The sequence below is a fragment of the Protopterus annectens genome, chromosome 3.part1 (genome assembly GCF_019279795.1).
Source record: "Protopterus annectens isolate FY-2018-M chromosome 3.part1, PAN1.0, whole genome shotgun sequence".
Taxonomy (NCBI): Eukaryota; Metazoa; Chordata; order Ceratodontiformes; family Protopteridae; genus Protopterus; species Protopterus annectens.
The window spans coordinates 912466955-912493485 of record NC_056732.1 but is presented as its reverse complement, the minus strand read 5'-3'; the positions used below and the strand labels follow the sequence as shown (position 1 = coordinate 912493485).

The 26531-nt window shown below is 40.1% G+C and overlaps 1 protein-coding gene across 1 annotated transcript in view; it reads right to left on the bottom strand.

Moving 5' to 3' along the window:
* The window catches only part of NETO1 (neuropilin and tolloid like 1), a 1239650-nt gene that overhangs the window by 122267 nt on the left and 1090852 nt on the right, over positions 1–26531 (bottom strand). The window lies entirely within an intron of this gene.

Genomic DNA, 26531 nt, shown 5'->3' with positions numbered 1-26531 from the left:
AGGCCAGTAATCCTCTTTGTGAGGTACTTCTGTGGCCTTTCCAGCTGCTGCAGATGTCTTGTGAGGTGCATTCCAAAAGAAGCATTGTACTCTATAATGGGTCTAATGAGTTACGAGTAGAGGGGAACAGTGACCTCTTTTTTCCTGGATGAGAACCCTTTTATGATGAGGTGTGCCATGTAGAAGGACTTCCTGACTACTGTGGCAATGTGACTATCAAAGGAGAGACTATTGTCCACCTGGGTCCCAAGGTATCTTACCACACATTCGGTTTTAAGTAGATTGCTGCCTATGTGGTAGTTCATGGGTACAGAGTTTTTATCAAAGGGGATGACACTGCACTTTTTGGCATTGAGCTTGAGGCCATGGCTCTGACACCAGGCATCTGTCTCAGTGAGGCCCTTCTGTAGGATGTCCACATCATTTGGGGACTTGACTATGGCTCCTAGTTTGCAGTCATCTGCAAACTTCGTTAGCCAGAGGCCTTCTGTGTTAGCCTGTACTTCAGAGAAGTAGATACCAAACAGGAGAGGTCCCAGGACGGAACCCTGTGGTACTTCACTTGTCACTGCTTTGAGGTCAGATTTGGAGTCTGCAACTTTTACAGTGTGGGTTCTGTCAGTGAGCCAGTTGGCAACCCATCTTGTGACATAGGGATTTATACTTAGTTTAGTGAGTTTAGCTATAATTCCAGAATGGGGATGGTGTCGAAAGCCTTGGCGAAGTCAAGATAGGCTGTGTGAACCACCTTACCCTCATCCACGGCTTTGGTGACTGCCTCAAAGAAGTCGATCAGGTTCAGGAGGCATGATCTGCCTTTCACAAACTCGAACTGGGTGGGATCCAGAGTTTGGAGGTTACCAATGTCTTTGTTTATGAGTTCCATGATGATACATTCCATGGCCTTGCAGACCAGGCTAGTCAGGCTAATAGGTCGATAGTTCCCGGGATCAGTGGTGGCTCCCCCTTTGTGGAGTGGGATAACTGTTGCTGTGTACCATTCAGTGGGCACAAAGCCTGATGCGAGGCTATTATTGAACATGGTGCTTAAGTGGGGAGCCAGTTTATTCTGAAGTTCATGTAAAACGCAGCCTGGGATGTTGTTCGGTCCCATGGATGCTGTGTTTTTTGCTTTAGAGAGTGCAGCTTTTACCTGCATAGTTGTGATTACAGGGACTCTGCATTCTTCCTGTATACATATGGGCCATTTAGGGGTGAGAGGGGGGTAAAGTTAGCACTGAACCTATCTGCCAGGATGTTGGCAATATCAGTTGGTTCTGTAATTTTCGTGCCTTTGTGCTGTAACTCAGAGCAGATCTGGGTGTTGCCATCTAGATTCTTGACATAGCTATAGAATGCTTTGTGGTTGTCCTTGAATTTAGTGGTGATTTTGTTTTCATAGCTAGCTTTGGAGGATCTTATAAGGGATCTCAGCTTCTTACTGAGGCTGACCAGGGAGCTCCTCCACTCATAGTATTTTAGTCTTGCAACAGTTTCTTCCTTCTGTTGTACAGTTTGTTTATGGCAGGGGACCACCAGATTGGCTTCCTTTTTTGGAGGATAGCGTCTTGGTTCTGTTTGGGATAACACGATCCATGCACTCGTGTAAGTGCTTATAGAGTGCATTTGTGTAGGATTCAGCATTTGTAACTGTATTGTCCATCTGCATGGGTATCATGAAGTTCACCACTTCTGTCTTAAGAAGCATGAAGTCGGCTTTGGAGATATTTTTTACTGTGGTTTCATTAATGGGGGGTGGGGGCAGGATGTGGATATCAAGGGTGATAAGCTTATGGTCAGATCGGACCAACGAGGAGTTGACTTCAGGTGTGGAACACCGGTCACTCATGTTGGTAATGACTAGGTCTAGGATAATGTCTAGGATAATGAGAACTTAGCACACAAATATTGCAGAGATAAATTATACCTGCCCTTTTGTGTTGAGGTGCAATAGCCCCAGAGATGAGACCAACTATAGTGCAAGACCATAACAACAAAAGCCCTTTGAAAAAACTGGATTTACTAGGTGTAGGCCATATGTCATTCCCCTGAAAGTAGTTCACAATAAAAAAAAATCAGGGACTTCTAATAGATGCAAAACATATACATAAGGACCCAGTGAAATGTACTTCTTCTGAGATTACATACTACCTTTGATTGAAGAAAATAATGCCATTTTTTTTTGACAGATACTTTTATACATGACCTGCCTCTCTCAATACCTTATTTAGAAGAAAGCAAAAACATAATATCTGCATTACTGTATTTCTGCTGATATAAGGCATCCTACTCCCATGTCCATTGCCATAAACATTAAACTAATTTAGTAACTAACTAGGTAACTAATTAATTAGCTAATGATCTAACTAAATAAATAACTAAAAACAAGTGCATTGTGCTGTTAGAAGTATGTATTGTCACCACAGCCCACATACGTATCTGATTTTCTGCCTGAAAAAGTGAAAGATCATCATATCACAGTACTGAACTTCATCTTGGATCTTTCATACATTAAGTTTTGTCCCAAGCCCCACCATGCTACAACAATGATCATTTAATGTAACTGACCGGCATCAGCTTGCCATTTGTTAAATTCCACTGACTGACTCCCATAACCTCAATCTTCTCTTGCAAAAATACTGAACACTCCCTCTCACACAGCATGGAAGAAAAAGACAAAATGCAGAACACAGGAACATTTATTTCTACAGCTAGGAAGTTCACAGCATGGTTAATAGTAGTTAGTTTCATACTTATTATAAAGCTGTCATACTAAAGTAATATGATTAAGCACAGGATTCAATAAACTCTATGTAGGCTTTGTGCAAAGCCTACACAAGGTTTACATGTTTGCACGGTGAACAGCAGTGCTAATTATATATTCATGCCGCACACCACATTTAAACATAAACAAACACAGTTTCTTGACTGGCAACAGTGCTGCCAGCCAGGAAACTGTATAAAGCAACACTGATAATGAACTTGTTTACAACAGAGCAAACTGGGTTACCCGGATTCCGAAGAATGGCACAATGATTACAAGAGTTTAACATACAGTAATGTATATGGTCCAAACACAGTACAGGACAGTGTATACAGTGCAGAGTATTGTGAAATTCCAGACATTCTGTACAGAAAGTGTGTAAATTATCTGCAAGGGTAGATGCACTGTCATTTAAAATAAACAGTCAAGGGAAGTATGTATATTGAATAGGGACACAGATGAATCATAGGAATGGAGACAGGGAAAAATTACAGGGTGAAACATCCTAATATACAGCAGACGAGTGCACGTCAGTGGAAAGCAGTTGTAACAGGAACACTAATCACATATCAATATGGTATCTCTCTTTTTTTAATTTCTCCATATCTTTTTGGTTTCTAATACCATGATGGGAATGGACCCCATTCCTAAATCAAACTATCATCAAAGTTTATGAAATTAGTATTGTTTCAATCTTTGATGTTAGCCAGAGTGTTTTTGCAACTCCCACAAAGTCCCCTGTAATGACTCCTTCTGCAATTCGTATGTAGTTACACGTATCCATAACATATCTAAATACGATTGTAGATTCTTTTTTATAAGACCTGTTGCTCCTACTACTGCTATTGCAACTGCTTGGGTATCGTTCTTTCACATTGCTCTCATTTATGGCTGCAAATACTGATATTTTATGACTTTGTGTCTCTCTGTATGCAAGACAATGTAGTCACTGGGTGTAGCGATTTCAATAATATTTTCATGGACAACTATATCTGGTTTTCTCGCATCTGTCTTTTGAAGTGTTTATAATGGGTGATCCCATGTGATGTAGGCTTCATCTTCATAATTTTCTGTGATGCTTTGTGGCTCATGTTTCCAGTGTGTTTCAACTACTTCAATATTATAATGTTTGCACATTAACCACTGCAACAGTCTTGCCACATTATTATGCCTTTCAGTATACAGTCCTTCTGCCATTAGTATGTCACAACCAGCAACAAGGTGTGCAACTGTTTTCAATTCTGTTTTACAAAACATAAATGTGTCTGTTTCTCCCACATGTACAATGGACTTTGTAAACCAATGTGTATGTACTCCACTATCTTGGGCCACCAATATTAACCTTTCATCTTTTGGTTTAAATTCACCTCTCCTTAACCATTCCTGCATTCGATCCTGATAAACATGAAATTGTTCCAGGAGTTTTCTATACTTGCAACTATATTTATGCATTGTCCACATTTCTTGTCTTCTCATCTGATACTTCACCTTATATCCTTTCTTTTGTTTTTTGGTACATTCAGTTGCTGCCTGATTTTTTTTATCTGCTTCTGGACTGATTTCCATTCCCGCTTGACGTTGATATGCTTCTACTAGACTAAGCAAGGAAATCATCTTAGATTTATTCTCCTCATGTTTCAAAACATTCACTATGTTTGGGTCTTGTGAGGTCATCAGATATGTATGCAGGCCCATCCCTTCTTCGGAATATATAATCTTGGTATGCACTGATTTTTACAAATCATTTGGTGAGCATGAAGCATCCTTCTTGTTTTCCTGTCTAACCTGTCCAACACCTTTTGTGGCCAGTTAGTCACTCCAAAACTGTAAGTTAGGATAGGAATAGCAAATTGTTTTACAGCTTGAACTTTTTTTCTAGATGCCAAGGCTGTTTTCAGGATTAATTGAAGTCTTCTAAAATATTCCTTACTACGTTTTAATCACGTGTTCATGTTTTATTGTTGATCCTTCATCATTTCCCAAATAGTTATACACTTCTTCTTGCTCAAGTTCTTTTATATCACATTCTTGTCCCAAACTGATGTTTTCTTGGTACTGCAGCTTTCCTGCTTTAAAGGTTGCCTTTGCACATTTAGCAAGACCAAAGGACATTCCTATATCATCTGAAAAAGTTTTGACTACTTGCAGTTGTGCTTTCAGTTTATCATATGATGAGCTATACAGTTTTAAATCATCAACAAAGAGAAGCTGAGAAGTCTTTACACTTTGTTGCTTTCTGGGAGCCAAATTATAGCCATGACCTAATCTGTTAAGTAGACAGCTAAATGGGTTAAGGGCAAGGCAAAAGAGCAACAGCGACAGTCACCCTGGAATATCCCCTTTGGATTTTTATCCCTGGAATAATAATTTGTCCTTTATCATGGCTTAACTGCAAAGTGGTTTGCCACTGTAAAATGGTTGCTGTGATGTAGTTTATCAGTGTAGGGCCTATCTTATACATTTTTATGCACTATGTTATCCATGAATGTGGGATACTGTCAAATGCTTTTTTGTAGACTATCCATGCCATTCTTAGAATCTTCCCCTTTTTGCAGTTCTCTACTATGACTTTATTCAACAGCAAATGATCCTTTTTTCCATAATACATTCTTTTATTACCCTTTTGTTCTGTCATAATTGAGTTTTCTTCTAAATGACTGTAAACTCTGTCAGCATCAATTCCAGTGTATAATTTATACGTCGCCAGAAGGCAAGTTCTTGGTCTATAATTTTTAGGGTAGCCTCTAAGTTCATTCAAGTAGAAGCATTGTTTTTCCTGTTATTAGTCAGGTTGGTGTCTGTTCAGGGTGCGCATTTAAATAGTTCTTACTCATGGCTAAATCTTCTTGCAAAGATATTAATACTTTTAGCCAGATGTTAGGTCTGCATCTGGGCTTGGGGTTTTCCAGTTAAAGGCTTTTCTTTACTTTGTTTCAATCTTTCTGGCCATTACTTCATCCCATTTTATATCCTGTACATTTGTACTTTTTATTCTTTCTTTTACTTCTTCTATCCATTTAGCATCTTTGTTATATTCCACAGGATCTTCATAAATATTTCACAACAATGTATCTATTTCTTCTTTTTTTTGGTGGTCTTTCAATTCCTTTTAATTTGTTTCCCAATTCTCTATAAAACTTTTTGGGTCAACAATAAGTTGCTTATTTTGTACTTTTATATTTATCTGTGTATCTTCTAAATGTTTCTGCCTGTGCTGATATTGTTAGTTAATTATTTGTGATAGTGCATAATAAATCCTGATCTGTAATAATACAGCACATTGCTTCTATCATTTCTATCTTTCTGAGTATTTTTGTTGATTTATTCCTTCTTCTATACTCTTCTAATGGTGACACTTCTTATCTTAATTGCTTTATAGTTTTCTCTGTTCGATACTTCCATGATGGCATTTGATTTCTCCCTGTCCTTACCCTTAATACCCTTTTTCTTGTAGTAGGACTTTATCTGTTAGTAATTTGGCTGCATAGTAATGTATCTTATTAACTTCTTTTATACTGCATGAATCTCTATGGACAGTCCTAGTTACCGTGTTCATTTGTTTTATCAAACTTCTAACTTTTGGGGTTTTATGGACCTTCTGCAGTCTATTTCTTTCATTTATCTTAATATGTCTAGCCATACTACTCATCTCTATTAAATCAAGCAGCTCTTCTCTTAGATAATTTTCTTCTAAACTGAGGGCACTTTCTTTGTTCGCCTTTTCCTGTGGACATTCTATAGAAAGTTCCAGAACTTCTTCCAATGCCACAGTCTCTTCAGTTTCACCCTGTGTCATCCATTATTCCGTCATGTGGGAACTCACTGGCCTATCACCCCAAGGCATTTGCCGTGTCAGAGTTGCCACGGTTTCCTGTCCTTTCCCTTACTGTATAGCTCCAGCTGAAACTTTGTACTGGTTTCCTATGGGAGGCAACAAATCACCTTCATATGTCAACTGATTAGATGGTTTCTGCTCCACTGGTTTCTCCTTAATTTGGATGGTCATTGCTCTATCCTGTTGTATTGTTATATGAGTTAAATTTTCTACACTAAATTCTTCTCTTTGCAGGTACTCCATAACCTCAATTTCTATTTCTTTAACTTCTTCATTACTAATACTTTTTTCCACTTTTCCTCTTTGTTTTCTTATTTTTTGTATTGTAAAATTTTCCATAACTGTATGTCTTTGCCTGTATTTCTCTTCAAATATCTTTGGTGCTGCTGTTTTTGCATTGATTAGTTTTGCTTTCTCCTTTGAATAAATACTGCACCATATTAAATCTCTTTTTCTTTCCCATGTCCATATTTCTTCTTCAGATGTCTCATGTTCCTCTTTTTTCTCCTTACTTTGGGGACTAGTTTTTCTATCGTGCTGTGATACGACCTGTGTTAGACTTTCTTCACTTCGCAAATATTCCATAACTTCAGCTTCTATTTTTTTTACTTGTATTTCACTAATCTTCTGTTCTACATTCTCTCTCTATGATCTTATTATTTTTTATTGTGGAATTTTCCATAACTGGATGCCTTTGCATATATTTATCTTCAAATATCTTTGGGGCTGCCATTTTAATGTTGATTAATTTGACTTTCTCCTTTACATAAATATTTCACCATATCATAGTGTTCATAGATTAGTACTAGGCTAACTGCCTTTGTGGGCCATTTTAAGCCTAGCCAATTATCCCTTGTTAGTCTCAAACCCTGCACCTTGTGTTTATAAGGCAAACACCTTAACCATTACGCCACCCTCATCTCTCTTTCTTTCCCATATCCATATTTATTTTTTTTAGTCCCTTCAAACATCTGTAAATTTTTTTCTTTAAATTTTCACACTTCCTACGTTGTTTCTTTTTCCAAATGGCGCAAGATTTATTGGTCTATATAGTGTTTTTCACTGATCTATTGTATTAATGAACACAATTTTTTATTTGAAGCTTCTGACAATTTTTCTTGTGGAAATTTTTTCATTCCTCTAATTTTCTCTTAATCATTTCATATATCTTTTGTCTGGAAAGTCTGGGCTTCTTGCATAACAGTAACTGCAACAATATATATTTTCTGTCTTATCCTCTATAGTCTACTCTGTCATCTGCATGGCTCTTATTTGGCCTATCAGTTTTTGTGATTTTTGTGGACTGTTAACTTTTTCTTAAACAGGGGGGCCATCCTCCTATTGTAGGCATATTTCTGTATGTTTGCTTTTGATGATTTTATGAAAGATCTCGCCTTTTTATAGTGATCAGAAGTATCTTACATTATTTAAGGATCTTAGCTCTCTCTTGGTAGTAACTTCTTTTAATTATTTGGATGAGGTTTATTTTTTGGCTGGGCTTTGTAGACTGAATTTACCTTTGATTTTTTTAGTCTTTGTTTTAGGACTGGCCTTTAGCGTTTCGCCAGTTGTTTTCACTGTTTATGTCCTGGAAGAGGCAGACTGAAAATGTTTTGGTACAATGTAAGTGTTTGCGCCGGACCGAGGGGCTCCAAAGGAGACCCAGGTGCTGGTTTAGAAAGCCCTGAGGGAGCTTTTGAAGTTCTTTCACTGTGGTCCACTGGGCTCTTTTGAAGGGGTTTTACTGTGGTCTTTTGTTTTCCTGGTTGGGGGTGGGATTAGGACCTCCTATGCTTCCGGTGTTGAACATTGGACCTCTCCCCGCATGATACCATTGGTTGTGAGATCAAATTATGTTGATACCTCTTATTAGGAATAGTGACCTGATCTGTCCTCATTGATGAGATTGCCATGGTTGTTCCTCCTCTTTGGGGGAGAGGGATGTTTGGGCTTGGTAGTGTTCCCCGATGGGGATTAAGGTAATTTTCCCAGTGGGCTTATGATGGTGTGAAGTGATACATTAGGTAATTAGTGTTGTTTAGTCACCTAGTGTGATTTTCAGGACATTGTGAGAGTGGCCTGCCAACATGCTACAATGGCGTACTCACATTTGCAGATTAGTGTGGCCACCTGGATGGTACAATTTGCATGCGTTGCCACCAGTCTTGGTTAATTAGGTGTCGATGGTGAAGGTGTCATTTGCCTCGATTTATAGTATTGTCAGTTTGGGTATTCCTTGATGAATAATTAATGCCTGATAAGCTGGGGTAGCTCTGATTTTGGGGGCCGGAAGGTTCCTGTTCTCCAACAGACATGTCGATGTTCGACATACTGAGACACCATGAACCAGGTTTGAGATTTGGAGCACAGACATCGAATCAGCATTACCTTAGTTTTCCTTTTGTGTTCTAGGGTGGTAGGTTTAGAATTTGAGCCTTGCCTAAAATTACAGCTTGGTTTTTTTTCCTCCTTTGGTGTGGCAAGAGGATTTTAGGGTGACATTTGCAAGCGTCCCCTCGCAGGAAGCATGGTGGCTTGTCCTTGAATATCCGGAATCCTAGGATATCAGATCCCCTTTGAATGACACCAGTGTTTAAGCCAATTGTTAAAGCTGATCATCTTATCTCTGTATGGTTATTGATTCTCTGTGGTGTTTAACTGCTCAATTAAAAGGTCATACTTGCCTCTCTGTAGTAATCAGTCATCCTCAATGTCTCTGGATAATCTCAAGGAGAGTGCGTCTCAGTCTGTTTAGTCCAAGCGTGGACAATGAGCTTGTCATATTTGTAAGCTACAGTGAAGACCTGAGTGCTTTTGTTATGTACACTGTTGAGTGACCGCCCGACTGAGCCATTACTGTAGCCTTCTGAGAGACCTGAGTGCTGGCGTTACATAGGTGTGTCTGGCTATGCAGTCACCGCTTACTAGTGTGTCTGGCTCCAGTCCAGTGAGTCTGGCGTGTCTTTGACAGTGTGACTGTGGGAGTCTGACCAGTGCGGGTGGTTGTGTTATGTTCTGTATGTTGTTTGGGTGTCTGTGATGGTGGCCTCTGCTGGTTTATGTGCTTTGGTGGCCTCTGCTGTTTGGTGGTGGTTGTGTGTTGGGTGCTATGATTTGAGGTGTGTGTTGTTGTGTATGATTTGAGGTGAGTATATAGTTGTGTGAGGTAACCTATGATTGACTAGTCTTGCCAGTCTATGTTGTAGACTCTCTTGCCAGTTTGGCATTATAGCTGCATCTCATTCTTTTGTGTTAGTTGGGTCTCTCTCATGGTTGTGTCTGTACATGGTTGCATTTTGGGTATGCCTCAATATTCAAGCATCAATTGCTGAGTTGGAGAGGACACATGCAACTGATGGAAATGAGGGCTAGAAGGGTAGATATCAAACTCAGAAAAGGATTCTGGGGCGTGAGTGAAAAGATTCGACATGTCGACGGGTGGGGTACTACCTATGAAAAAGGATGCATTATCGTAAAAATAAACCTATACTGGGGTTGCATTACAAAAGGAATAATAGATGAAGAAGCAACTATCATGAGTAAAAGATAAGTTGATCAAGTAGACCAGGATCTAGATTTTGATCAGTAGTATAGTTAGGAAGGTAGTTTTAAGGGAGTATTTGAAGAGTGAGCTTTAGGTGATCAGTAGTTTAAACCTGCTTGGCGGGTAGAGCCTAGTGTGCAATTTAAGCAGACTTAAGTAGTGGCCCTCTAAATACAACAGTGCTAAATCTGCCCTTGGTGTAACAGTGGCAGCTGGCGTTTAATAGAAACTTCGGCCGCTAACGCCGCATAGCCGCAAACTGGCAGGGGCTGCTAAATAGAACCACTGGACAAAGGCAGCTCAGTACTAAACCACTCCCAAAAACCAGCAGGTGGCTTCAAAAGGCAGCCCAACGCTTCCACAGTACACAGGAAAGGCAGCTTCCTTCCCCAATCAGCAACTCTGAAACTACGGAGAACTGCAACCAAAGAGGAAGCAAGGAGCTGAAACTAAACTGGACTAAACAAGGAAACAGTAAACAGGAACTACAACCTTCCAAATAGGGCAAGCAACTCTACACACAGTACATACAACAAAACCTGTAAATCAGCAACTCTGAAACTGGACTAAACTAGTAAAGCAGGAAACAAAAGTTTTATTTTTTTTTTTTTTTTTTTTTTTTTTCTAAATGCATCAGCACATACAGCTTACACTTATAAAGATTTACTGAATCAGCTAGTAGCAGCTATAACAGAAGAATTTACTACAAATACAGTCAAATAGTAACAAACAAAATTTCAAGTGCAATACAAGTTGATGATGAAAAAACAGCTTGCTAGGTACAGAGGGCAGGCGATATATAGTTGCTAGGTAGTCCAGAAAAATTAAAACAAATCAGCTCTCTGCAGCCTGGAAGTCAGCTCTTTTTCTGCAGAGTCTGTTACCTTAGGTACTCTGGGAAAGTTTTCTGTGTAGTGGCTGGAAAAAAGTTTTATACCATGGGGCTGGAAAAGAAAAAAACTAGCCCAAAACGACCAATAAAAAGGAAACTGTTAGCTGCTGAAACCTCACAAAATCCTCCAAAAGGTAAATCAGCTTCCCACTCCACTGGTAAGGTATAAGGCCTTCCCCCAAACAAGGCAAGGAAACAGCACACAGGAAGTACAACCAAAGCTCCAGGAATCAGCAACTTGAAACTGAAAGCAGGAGAAAAAAAGGAAAGCAAGAAGCCCAAATCCCCCCATAAAACAAGACACAGGCAGTACACAGAACTACAACCAGCCCAGGAGCAGCAGCTGAAACTGGACTAAACTAGTAAAGCAGGAAAAACAAGAGATATTTTGTGTCTTGAGGATTCTACACTGTCATTTTTTCCAGTCCTGGTACCAGTGCACCTACCAGGATTGGGCACTTTTTTATCCTGGAGCCTGTGCACCCAGATATCTTCTTTATTTTCTAACCTACTTCTGTCCATGATATGTGCTGTATAAAATACAGTCTATATGCAAATAAAACTCAGTAAGGAATATTTTAGAAGATTTAAATTAATACTAAAAACAGTATTGACATCTAGGAACAAAGTCTAAGCTAGAAACCAATTTGCTAATCCTGTCTTAACTTCCAGCTTTGGTGTGATTGATTGGCCCCAAAACGTGTTGGACAAGTTAGACAGGAAAACAAGCAGGAGACGGGAAAACAAGAAGGATGCTTCGTGCTCACCAAATGATTTATAAAAATCAGTGCATGTCAAGATTATATATCCCACATTCTTGAAGGAGTGTGAGCCTCCTCAAAATTGATTACATGTCTAGGTCTGCAATCGTGGGACTGCACACATATCTGTTGACTTCACAAGACCCAAATGTAAAGAAAGATCTTAAACATGAGGAGAAAAAGTCTAAGATGGCTTCCCTGCTTAGTTTAGCAGAAGCATATCAGCATCAATTGGGAATGGAAATCAAACCAGATGTAGATAAAAATGAAGCAGCAAGTGGATGCGTCAAAAAACAAAATAAATAATATAAGGTGAAGGATCAGATGAGAAGGCAAGAAGTGTGGAAAATACATAAATATATTTATATTTATGTATTTTCCTGCAAGTATAGGAAACTCTTGGAGCAACCTTATGTTGATCAGGATCAAATGCAGGAATGGTTAAGGAGGGGTGAATTTAAAACAAAAGATGAAAGGTTAATATTGGCAGCCCAAGATAGTGGACTACACAGATGTTGGTTTGCAAAGTCCATTGAACATGTGGGAGAAACAAATGTAGGTTTAATAAACAGACTTGGAAACAGTCTCACATCTTGCTGCTGGTTGTGATATACTAATGGCAAAAGGACTGTATACTGAAAGGCATAATGATGTGGCAAGACTGTTGTATTGGGGTTGTGCAAACATTATGGTATTGCTGTTGTTGAAAAACATTGGAAATATGAGCCACACAGCATCACAGAAAATTATGAAGTCTATACCACATCGGATCACCCACTACCAACATTTCAAAAAATAGATATGAAAAAACCTGATATAATAGTCCATGAAAAGAAGTCAGAAGTAGCATTGATTATTGAAATTGCTGCACCTAGTCACTACAGTGTCTTATGTACAGAGAGACACAAAGTCAAAAAATACCAGGATTTGCACTCAGAAATGAGGTAAATGTGGAAAAGGATACCAAGAGCATTCCAGTAGTACTAGGGGCAACAGGTCCTATAAAAAAGAATTTACAATCATACTTGGATAGTTTACCAATACATGTAACTCAATATGAACTTCAGAAGGCGTTATTACTAGGCACATTGCATGTGCTGTAAAGAGTTATTTTGGCTAACATCAAAGATTGAATCAATACTAATTTCATGAACTTTAATTGTACCTTGACTTAGGAATGGGATCAGTATCTAATTCAGACCCGTATTCCCTCTAGAGCCTTAAGATCTAGTAACCAGAACCTCATAACAGTCATCCAACATAAAAATGATGCGGGTAAATCCCTCTTTGCCAGCACCATTGCTAATACCTGGAGCACACTAATAAGCCAAATAACTTCTACCACCTCCTTTATTCATTTCAAAAAACTCCTGAAAACTCACTATTTAACTGACTGGCTATGTTCGTGCTACTCACCAGGCTAACCCAAACCAAGAGAATGTTTCTGTGTACAACTAAGTATAAACAGTTCCCCTTGAAAGGTTGTGAACCCATTGATATTTACCTGACCAAGAAAAACTGGGTCTGCCAGGAGATCCACTGGCATGTCCACACCCATAGTCGGTACTGCTACCTGAATATGACTGATGTCTGCTGGAGGCACTCCCCTCACGAAGATGCCTAGGACCACAACCCCATGTCTTGCCATGTCAGTGTGTGGATAGCTGAAACACAATGAAGCAGTGGAAGTACTGCCACTATGGGAGTGTGATCAGGCATGGCCACATTGGCAAACAGCAGATGATGTGGCTGACATATGCCCACATGGATGCTGTCCCCATCCCAGCAGATGTTCCATCACAGACACTGCCTATTCCAACATGTCATTCATCCCATCCCTTGATTTAGCAACATGGTGGAGGCAGACATGCACGTTAGCCCCTGCCACATCTACAACTGTAAGCATTTCTCTGTAGGACCTATGGGAACATGCCTGTGCCTCCATGACAGCCCTAAACATACACTGAATGGCATGGGAACAGACACTTGATTCAAGTGAAGGATGGACAGCAGGCCCTCTCTGAGCATCCCTAACAACCCTCCTGCATGGCACCTTACCCACACTTTGGCTATGTCCAGAGTCAACAGGCACTACAGCCACAGTAGCCACACTTCCCTGATTGATTGTCTCACGCTCCATCTGCCCAACGTCTGAGGCCTCACTGGAATGGGTATGCATATGCCTACTAGCTGTGTCTGATGGAATTTCAGGAGAAGGGTGTATGTCAACCTCAGTGTCAGATTTAACCTCTGCACCCTCTGACTTAGTCTCTGTTTGGCCAGCATCATCATCAGAGTCTGCTGATACTCTGACATAGGTGGTAGAAGTCCCACACTTTCGCTGTCAGGATCAACTGTGATAAGCAAAATGCACAGGAAAAAATTAATACCTACACTACTATACCTATACTACTGTTACAGGCAATACAGCAATATACACCGCAGTCCTGACATCATCATCACACACTAAAATATTTATTTGAACTGCTCATCAGTACTGACATAAAAAATGTTTGGCTTACAATGTACATATGATGTCATACATCCTATACCAGATTGTCCTGGAAGAAGTTAAGCTAAAGGTAAGGAGAACATCATCACAATTAACAGTAACACAAGAGGTAAAACTTTTTGACCTTTACATGTCCATTAACTATACTTTCAACAGGAACGTGGATGACAAGCCCAACCTAAGCCCCATGTGTAATCAGTCAGAATGTTTTGTTAACTGTAGTAATCTTCAATCCCCCCAACTAATTTCTTGTTAAAAAGAACTGACATATTCAAGTAAATATTTTACTATACAACAGTATTTAACAATTGAGATATAAAAGCCTGCCTGGAAGCTCCTGCTGGGACTTACTTGCTTTCCCTGAAACAGTAGCACCAATGTCAAGGATATGCTGTTTTGCACTTCCCTGGGAGCTGTCTGGATCCCTTTACTCTTTACTTGCTGTTACTGGCGGCTTTGAAGCAGGTCCCCTCAGGTACTGATTTCATCATGGACCACTGCAGCTGCTCTCCTCCTTGCAGGTGTGATCATGTTAGTGGCCCTATGGTGCACCTAATCATATGTCCTGCTGTAGCCACCTACTGTATATACATCTGCAATTATCTGTGGCCAAATTTGCATTCTGCCTCACATATCTCCATGTCTCCTCTTATGCAGAAAGGCACCATGTCACTTAAAAGCTTCCATAATGACCTGATTCTCAGGATCACGGAAGGGTGGGTTTTGGGGAATTGAGACACCTGGGTACCATAGTCTGAGGTGTCCTAAAAGACAATAGAAAGATGATACATCACATAACTACAAAATAACTGTTCACAGGTAAAATAGAAAAAGGAGCATTTCAGTATTAACCACTGTAGAAACATAAAACAGTCTAGAGATATGAAATACGAGTAACAGACTGGATGCAAAAAATGTAGAGTAACAATAGCAACATATAATTGATTGTGCCATAAAAGAAATACAGCTTTGCTCCTCCACCTGAAAAGAACAGGCAAATGACACACTTTGCTAACAATTTATCACTGAAATGCTGAAAGTGCTGCCAAATGAAATGTTCCTGAAACATATTTACAGATTTAACACAGAACATTCCATTTGAAGGTATTGCCAATCATGTATACCTGTGAAGTGCCCTGATAAACATGCCCATGCTACACTATATACAGATAAGCATGTGCTATTTGCTAATTCTCTCTCGCCTCTCTCTCTCTCTCTCTATATATATATATATATATATATATATATATATATATATATATATATATATATATATATATATATATGTAGTGCTGGTGCTGTGGTACCCACCAGGAGCACTGGCAGAGTTGGGTATTTCATTACCCACCAGGAGATGCCAGGGTTCGTGTGTAGGGTTCTGCAACACACCATTGGTGTATGGCTATGCTGAATGGAGAGGCTGCTCTCCCTCATGGTCCTTAGGATGAGAAGATGTCAAGCACTCCTGCCACCAATGGAGTAAGAGGACAGTGATGACAGTCATGTGGGTGATGACACAATTTTCACTGTCTCCAAGTTTGACTGGCATGAGCCAAGGTTGTTCACTCCCTCACCCAAGTCATGGTGTCCCCTAACCTCTTGTTTGTATTGTCTGTTGGCATTTGCTTCCTCACCTAACTTACCTGACGCAGACATACCTATATCCCTTACCTAGCATTCTTCTCTTACTGAATTTAAAAAAAGAAAAAAAATGGGCACCTATCCCACGCAAAAAAAAAAAAAGTTGTTCTACACATAGCTCTCCATTTCACACATGTGTCTTCTTGACACACTTGATTTGGTCCAGTTGGCTATACAACATGATTACATTGTTGTCATCCCTCTCTCTGGAGGGGACAGTCCAAATTCAGTTAATATCCTGCACACATTATCAGTTTTTATGCTGAAGTAATGGATAGCTATAGTTCTTTCCTACCAACCTCCTGCACATTCCTGTATTGCTTTATCTTTGTTCTTCCCCCCATTTGCTCCCCATTTCACTACTTTGCTATCTACCCCATTTTAACACCTATAATTTGGTAAAAAATTAGAATTACAGATAATTAGCAGAAAAAGCAATGGATTCCTTCACTTTTTGTGCTCTGTGTTTGTGCAGAGTTTGGCAATGCACACAAAGGCCAAGTGATGGTGAGTGGCTCTACAAATCTGCGGTTACCTACGAGTAATGTTTCTTAAACAAACTGCTCTATGCCAACACACAGTAACACTTACTATAAATAGTTGATGTCATTGCATTATCACTGTTTATTTAAAAGTATTAGATACACCTGGATTCAAATGCAATATCATCGGAGTTAAAAAAGAAATGTAACAATGCATTTATACCTTCTGCCACAGAGTCAGCAAAGCAGCAGGTGTGTTTCATCCACTTTAACTGTTGGACTTTTAGCAATGCAGCTCATGTTTGCACACTGCTTAACTATGTGCAAACAGGGAAATAATGGAAATGTGTATCTCATACATGCAAACACTTTGCCAACTGTTATTCAAACCTGATGCTTGCTGCTGAACTATGCAAAGCCAAATTTAGCATGTATCACTGCCGTTTACACTCCATTTACTCTTTATGCCATGAAACTACATATGGAAACGTAACAACCTGAAAAATATGTCACCCATGCACAGCAGCCTGGTGTCTCCAGTACTTTTGTCGCAAATATATCAACTGTACTACATAATTTAATATATATCAATTACACTATATAAATTGGGTCTATATTATATGCTCAAAGAGACTTTTCATTGAACATATAATCATCGACACACAAAGAATGAATGCTCTAAAGAGAGAATGTCCACATCTGCAAATTTTTTCCTCGGGAAAAAATTTGGTTGCCCGTTGTTGGGAATTGCCCTTTTCCCCAATGCAGAATGATCTTGGAGTTGGAATATTTAGTTAGGATGGGTGTGGGGGGTACAACCCCCCACATCGGGGTGTGTGGGGAGGCGAAGCCCCCCACTTGATTATGGTTTTGAAGTTTGTGTTTTTTCTGTACAGCCCTGTGAATTTTTTCCTGAGGAAATAATTTGTGGATGTGGCCATTTGGTATTTAGAGTGTTCGCTCTTTAGGTGTCGATGATTATATGTTCGAAGAAAAGTCTCTTTGAACATATAAAATATAGACCCCATAAATTAATATCAAATGTTTTGCAATATGCAATGCACATCAATCTGGTGACATGCAGAACTAGAACTATCTTTACAGTTGAACATGCCTACACATCCAACAAAAGACCCTGGGAACTAATGACCCATAAGCCTAGCCAGCATTATCTACAAGGCTATAGAAAGATTTGTCATGGACCTTGTCCATAGGGACATAAGTGACCATCAACACTCTTGACTCAACCCATACTGGTTTTGTCAAGGGTAGATCTTGCTTATTAAACCTAGTGTACTTCTTTGATAATGGCCCCAAAGCTATGGATAAGAGAAAACAGGGCATACTGACTATCTTGATTTAAATCCACCATTCAAATATTACAGGGAAACTCCCATCTGGGGATTAACCTATACATACTAGATGGGTAGCTAACTGGCTCACTGACAGAATGCACACTGTCAAAGTTGTGAAGTCCACTTCCACCAGTAGACCAGTTACCAGTGGGGTACTACACGGATCTGTGCCTGCCGTCTTCTGTTTGGAAACTACTTCTCTGAAGTCCAGGTGAAGGTAGATGGCCTGTGGTTTACTATTTTTTCAGAGGACTGTCAACTGGGCACAATCATATAGATTTCCTCAATGATGTTAACATATCACAGAAAGGCCTGACATAGACAAATGATTGGTGCAAAACCCATAGACTGAAACTTAACACAAGCAAGTGCCTCATTGTCTCCTTTGGGAAAAAGTAACCCTGCTAAGTATGTTATATACAGCACCCCTCTAATTCAAGTGGTGTGAGACTTGGGAACACAGTTTGATAACAATTTAAACTTAAATCACTATGAATCTAGTTTTAAGATGTATTCTACATTGCCTACCTCAGAACTAAAGGCGTCACATCCAAGACCAGAGAGGTTATAGCTCTGCTATACTTAACCCTCATCTGACCACTAATTGAGTACAATACTCATTTCTCTATATACTTCAACAGACACTTGTAGCCACTGGAGAGACCACACAGGTTTCTGACCAAGAGAATCCAGGACCTCCAAAACATGGCATACATGGAAAGACTGAAAGCTCTGTCACTGTACTCAGTATCATAGAAGCTGCTTAGATTTGACCTGGGCCTGGCCTACAGTGCAGCCTGGGACCCTTCCCTAATGTAAATGCTGGACATCCACAAATCAAATGGGTCAAAAATAACTTGCTCCAGGAATCTCAACCTAACCTGTGACATAAACAGAACATGATGGAGAGACAGATGCATCTCCCAGTGATTACCACTACTCTGTATTAGGCTCCCACTGCAGGTGAAGCAGTATTCCTCAATGACACTATTCATGTGCAAATTTGACAACTGGATGGGTGGTTATAAATTCACCCCAAAGGTGGCACTTATATCCCTCGTGGACAGGGCTAGATGATGCTGATCACAAAATTTCTCTGCTAACAACAACAACATCTAACTATGCTCAGTGTGTGTGTGTGTGTGTGTGTGTGTGTGTGTGTGTGTGTGTGTGTGTGTGTGTGTGTGTGTGTGTGTGTGTGTGTGTGTGAAATTGCTCTGACACTGCAGAGTCTTTTACACCAGCAAGTATGACACTGCTATTGCCACATTCTCCTTACCAGACACTACCGATGTCATCAGCTAAAAAAAAAGTGCTGTCTGAGACACTGCAAGTCATACCTCAACTGTGGTGCTTTCCTTAAATACAGAGTTCTGTAGTCTGTGTACTTAGACAGGTAGGGGTTCTATTCTCAGTGCAGTCAATCCTTGTGTGTGTGCACATGTGTGCACTTGCTTGATATTAGATACAGCCTTTTACACCAGCATGTGGGACACTGTTATTGCCATATTTTCCTCACCAGACACTGTTGATCTCACCAGCACTAAAGTGCTGCCTCAGAAAATGTACATGATACTTGAGCTATGGTGCTTGCTTTAAATGTAGAGTTCTGACATCTGTGTACTTTGATAAGTAGGGGATCTATTCTCACTGCAGTTAATTGGTGTGTGTGTGTGTGTGTGTGTGTGTGTGTGTGTGTGTGTGTGTGTGTGTGTGTGTGTGTGTGTGCATGTGCACTTGTTTGACATTAGACAGAGCATTTTACACCAGCATGTTGGACACTGTTATTGCCATATTTTTCTCACCAGACACTGCTGATGTCATCAATTATAAAGTGCTGTCTGAAACAATGCAAGTCAGAGCAGAGCTGTGGCACTTGCCTTAAATTAAGAGTTCTGTAGTCTGTGTACCTAGATAGGTAGGGGTTCTATTCTCACTGCAGTCTGGAGGTTGTGTGTCTGTGTGCACTTACTTGACATTAGAGATAGCCTTTTACACCAGCATGTGGGACACTGTTATTGCCATATTCTCCTTACCAGACACTGCTGATGTCATCAACTATATCTGATTTGTGGATGTGCACTATTCCCACTAGGGCAGGGTCAGAGACTTGCCTGGAGACCAGGCAGAAGTCACCTCATCCTATACGGCACATATTACAGTGACACGGCTTTCAGTCTATCCACATACATCATGGCATGGATTTTAGGCCCTGTGTTTTCTTACTGATAAACCCTTGTGGCCTCTCCAGCTGCTATATGTGTCTGTTGAGGTACATGCAAAAGAGAGCATTATACTCTATATTTGTGTTCTGATGAGGTTCAAGCAAAGTGCTGTAATATAATCCTCAGATCTGAATATGATGGAGTGACTTGTAATGTGTATGACATAGGCTTTCAATACCAGTGTGGACACTTGGTGGTCAATGTTCAGATTGCTATGTATGTGTGTTTCCAGTGCTTGCATCAGTAGGTTTCAGAACAGCAGGACTGTTGTCAATGTTGTAATAAGCAGAGAATTTCACTTTACAGAAGGACAAAATAAAGACACATGTGTGCATGTATTTGTAGACTATGTTGCTTTGTCACCAATCATTTATCTGTGCTAGCCCCTACTGTAGTATGTTATCATAGGTGGACTCAATGATTGCACCCACTATGCAAGAATCAGCAAATGTGGTAAGCCAAAGGCAGTATACTTTAGTCTGAACTATCAAGAAATAGATTCCAAACAGTAAAGGGCCAAGCACAGATCCCTGGGGTACACCAGTGGTGACAGCTCTACTGGTATAGGCTGATTCATCAACTTTCACAGTTTGTGTTTTGTCAGTGAGCCAATTGGTTAATCATCTAGTGATGTAATTTAATCCCCAGCTGGGAGAGCTTCTCAATTATACCTGCATGGAGGATTGTGTTTAAACCCTAGGCCAGATCAGAGCAGCCAGTATGCAATGTCTTACCTTCATCTAACCATATCACACAGAATGAATGGACTGGGACAACATCACCAATCTCCTGTCATGACTCATTACTTATACCTTCTTGACATGGTTGAATACACACTTCAACACTGCCTTCAGACAGACAATGCTCCTGTAGAAGGGTGCACATCAACATGCATCTGTCTGAGTTGGGGGGGGCACCCCCTGATGTATGCATGTATAGACACATCCTGACTCTCCTCACCTGTGAGGTAAACCACCTTTTCTAAATGGACACTAGTAATATCCCAGCTGTGTGCAACTGACCTGTGTGAGTTGTTAATGCTACATCATGGCCGTTACATCTGATAGATGTCCTCAAAGAGGTCATCGAGGGCATGAATGATGATAACACTATCATCCTTTTCAACTTGATAAGCCCAAGGCATTTGGCACAAATCCACACTGAAATATTCATTCAACATTATCAGATTTGGCCACAAACATGCATATCACCAAGGTGGTAGACCACTGTATCACTTACGTGGCATCTAAATATGTTGAAATGTGTGAAGTGACCTTTATCACAGGACCAGTGATCAGGTCTGCACATCAGGGCTATTTACTAGAACCTTTCATGTCCATTATTTAAGTGACAGACATCACAGATGGCATGCACATCCTGTGTTCAAACAGGTGTCTGAAGGACTACAAATTGTGGGCAATCATTGACTCCAACTGTGATATTCATATCAAACAGACAGTATTAACACACACCAAAGACTGCAGCCACAGACATGACAACACCTGCAATGACATAAAAACATGGGGTGATTTGATACATCAGGAAAACAAACACACAACCCAAGTATAATGTAGACATCACACCTTATAATCAGTTGGATATGTATTTGACTTGTGTCCTTGGGTAGATGATACGTGGAACATCCACCAGCATGTGGTCACACACCAGATGCATGTGTGCTACCTTTTATTGTGATGCACACAGTACATAGATAGTTTCTGACAATATTAATGGCATGGGTATCACTCATGACAGTGTGGATTGTGCCATATATATCTGCCATGCACACCAATCAACTAGCCTGTATTATCATAGTGTCACATACAGGTAGAACAGTGTCCTTCCTTATACCTCCAGCAGATGCTACAGTGCCCAGACAGTATGCATGATCACCTTCAGAGAGTGCAGACATGTCATAATAGTTGTACTAGTGTGTTTGTGCAGAATCATCTTTGATCACTCTACATTACATCTGTTATGTCAGAGATATGGTATTACTGGTGGTATTATTTTGATATTGTCCATGATTGTGCCTAGTTCTATTAATGTTGTCCATGTGGCTTTACCTGTGTCCCACTTGCTGGAGACCTCTGATGAGATTACATTCATATTCGGACAAATCAGTTTGCATAGCTTCACAATATGCACCCTACCACAATTGTATATCACATCCATGATTGATGTCCTCTGCATGGTTCATGTAAGGATGCTTATCTCACACAGACATCTTCCTTAGTGTTATCTCACCCTGTGTGACAGTCACATAATACACATTTTCTCGGTGCAGTCTGTTGTTGTTCTTCTTCTTCTTTCATCTTTTCCCAGTTAGGGGTCTCCACAGCGGAACTCCAGTCCGCTAATGATTGGCAGAAGATTTTTTATGGGTGCTGAGGTGCTAGCTTGACGCCCAACCTTCAGCGAAGGCAAGCCCATTCTACGCATGTCAGTACAGTCTGTAATGTACCATATTGATATATGATTGGTGTTGCTGCTACATCTATTTTCCATTGACATGCCCTCACCTGTACATTAGGTCATTTCACCTGTCCACTTTCCCTGTGTTCATTCCTACAATTCATCTGTATGTCCCTTGTCAATGCACACAGTTCCCCTGAGTGTTTCTTTTACATGGCAGTCCCCTTACAGATCATTTACACAACATCAATAAGGAATGTAAGGAATGGGATTTCACAATAGTCTGCACTGTATACAATGTCCTGTACAGTGTTTGGACCATATATATAACTCAACTGTCCAGATTTTCATATAATTTCAGATTTTTGCTTTGTACATCTTTTGGTGTGTTCCTTATAAAACATGCAGTTTTCTGCCATATAATTGGGATGATCTCAGGACTGATGTCACTAAATAATTACATATATTTCAGTTTCATATCTCAAATCCTTCAGAAAATGTATCTTCACAAACCCCTTGTTATTTGAGCCATTTCAAAGATTAAAAGAGCAATATTATGTTGTGCTTTGTCTAGATTTCTTGCTATGAAAACTATTACCAGTTAAGTCCTGGTGATCAAGGTGGCATTCTATGTAAAACCACAATTCTTCTGTGCTCTGACTTAAACAGGATTGCTGTGCATGTTGGTTTACATGATTCCCTGGCTGGCAACACTGCTGCCAGCCATGAAACTGTGCTTATTTATATTTAAATGTGGTGAGCGGCATGAATATGCATGCAATGAGTGCTGCTGCTCACCTCACATCACCACGCACATATGTAAACTCCATATAACCTTAGCACAAAGCTTACATGGAGTTTACTGAACCCCAGGGACTTTTTAAACTCTTTACTGGTGCATTTAGGCCAATAAAGCCAACCTCCAATAACTGTAAATATACCATGTTTCACTCTTTTTCTGAGCTTGTCAGTATTGCATAAGTGTATTATTTGACCATACTTTAGTGATACAGATTCAGTGCTGCAGGAGTTAGTATTGTTTGCTGTTTCACATACCTTGGCTTGCAAGTTTCTTGGCTATGGTATCTTCTAGGTGGAGTATGAATTTCCTTCCATTTCTATGTTGAGTTTTCAACCAGTGCTACAATTTCCCTCCCAAATCCCAAAGACTGGAGAGGTGCTGTATTTGAATTTTCATTCATTCATTCAAGCTGCCCATACCTGTTTGTGCTGTCTTATAGTAAATCAATGTGTGTGTATTCTGCAAATGGTTTGGATCTCATTCAAGATTAGTTCTTCCTTGTAACCAGCTTCTACAACACTTGAATTGGATTATGCATGTAACTATAGAATGAATAAATGAATGTGTTTATTGTAATGGCAACCCCACGGGGGGGTCATTTAAGTACCAAAATGTGTACATGCAGAATCATTTGGTATTTAGCAACAGTCCTAGCATGATGCCGCAGAATGCCCTAGCATGAAGTTATGCAGCACTATGTAGGGCTGGTTCCAAGCCATGCTGAATGCTAATGAGACAGTCCAGGAAGAGGCATATACTGATTAGCCATGTGTTCTCTCTCAAATGGAACCACCTCCAGGAAGACATCCACATGCTGAGTGATTCAAAAAATTGCTTGACTGTGTAGACCAACATGGTATGTTTTGATAGTGATTATGGCCAAAAGGCCATGTTCCACTACTTAACTTGATCATGTACAGGGATCAGGAGGTCGGGGAGCCACTAGACATCATGGATAACTCTACAGTGAAGTGCCATAATGACTCTGACATCAGTATTGGAATTATGGGGATGGGGTGAAACACTAGACACCTGACACTGCACTACTTTTAGTCATCTTAATGGCAATGCATCATTACAGTGAGCAAAGGGTGGGGAGAGCACTAGAAACCAGGGATTTCATTACCTCTAAATGCCATAACAGCACCAACGTCAGTATGAGGATTGCGGGTTTGGGGCAAAACATTACACAGTAGGCATTGCTCTACCTCTAACTGCCATAATGGCACTGACATCAGTACAGGGATCAGGTGTGGGAGACACCAGATACCAGGGATAACTCAACAGTGAAGTGCCATAATGGCATCAACAGTAAGGTGATTGGGAGTGGGAGGAGACACTAGACACCAGGGCTAACTCAACAGTTAAGTGTCATAATAGGACTGACATTGGTATGGGGATCAGAGGGTGGTGTGAAACAATAGACACCAGGTACAGCATTACTCTACCTTTAAGCATCCTAATGGCACAGAATCACTACAGTCACCAGGGAGTGGGGGACACTAGAAACCAGGGATTTCATTATTTTTAAGTGCCATAGTGGCACCAACATCAGTATGGGAATTGGGGGTTTGGACCAAAGCAGTACACACTAGAGATTGCACTAACTTTAAGTGCCATAATGGCACTGACATGAGTACAGTGATCTGGGGGTGGGGAAACACCAGACACCAGGAATGTCTACCCTTAAATACCTTGGGCACCAATATCAGTATAGGGATCAGAGGCTGTGGGAGAAAACTAGACACTATGGATTTCTACTCTTAAGTGCCATAACAGCACCGACATCAGTATGGAAATTGGGGGTGAGGGTGAAATATTAGATACCAGGAATATCTACCATTAAGTGTCATGATAACACATGCAGCAGTATGAGAACTGGGATACAATCTAGACACTAGGAACTCTACAAATGTACCATAATAACACATACACAGGAGTGATGGGGCCACACTAGGTACCAAGGCATACTACACCCTTGCTGTAATGGCACTTCAGCAATTACAAAGATTAGGAGTAGGAGGAACTACGGGAGGGTAGACAGGTCAGGGTAAGGCATGAGGACTGAGTTATGGGTCTGTGTGAATTTTCTGTAGTTGTGCATATGTTAGTGCCTGAATGAGTAGCAGTTTACTATTGCAAAATGCAATTCAGCGATGATCTGCACATTGCAGTAGTTACTACAATTCAGAGACATACAAATTAGCTGATAATGAGGTCTTTCCTCATTGCAGCTAACACATCTCTGTTTCCCAAGATACTGCATTGTGGGAATAGGGCCTATCTATTTTATAAGCATTTTAATGAATCCTTGAAAAGGAGTGTGATAAAAACTTCCCATCACTGTGTTGCTCTCTGCCAGCTCAACTAGCTAGAACTTCCCAACCTCCTATCCCTCAACCAACTTATAATATCTCATACCACCATCTACCAGCCTGATAATTGCCAGCTCTCCAAAACCTTGTGCAAAACTACTCCAATAACAGACCCCAAGATCTTCCAATAAATTACTGTTAAAAGTTACTAAATCCAATAACAGTTTTGGAGATTCTCTTTATTCTAACTGTGTCGCTAAGACATGGAATCTCATCCCACAAAACATTCTTAACACCAGCGACCTGCCCATGTTCAAACACTTACTTAAGATGTACCTAAATGATAACTGGGTCTGTTCTTCCTCATTCCCAGGTTGACTGCAGTGTTACTACTACAGTTTCTTTTTCTGTCCTCTAACTAACATTTTCTCTTTAATCCAATTTCCTCCCTAAAACTCTTCCACTTTCTACTCGCCCCATTTCTCTCCTGCTGATCTTTTAACTGTATAGACTTTGCGCCTATTCATATTTCTCAATGAATATTGTACTCTACAACTTCTATAAGGTCCAGCTGCCTGCTTTATATAATGTATAATTGCTTTTGGAGTTTTAATTAACAGACCTCCACTAAATGGCCCATTTGTATTGTGTTCCTATGTCTACTTTGTTAAATAATATGTATTCTTATACTATATTCTCCTAATTCTTTATGATGATCTTCTGTTCTGGGTTACATAAATGGTGTAATTACTAATTTGTACTTGGATCTCTTCTCCCTGGGCCTCCGCTGAAAATGGGCTACTAGCCCAGCTGGACCTCGCCGGTAAACAAACATCAAATAAATAAATAAAAAATAAATAAACTTGTTTCTGGAGCACTTCTGGATATATTTTACCTATATTCTTTCTTTATGTTCAGATATTTACCTACAGCCGGAGTGCATCATCAGACATTTACTTACATTTTTGCTGCTATATGAGCGTTGCTT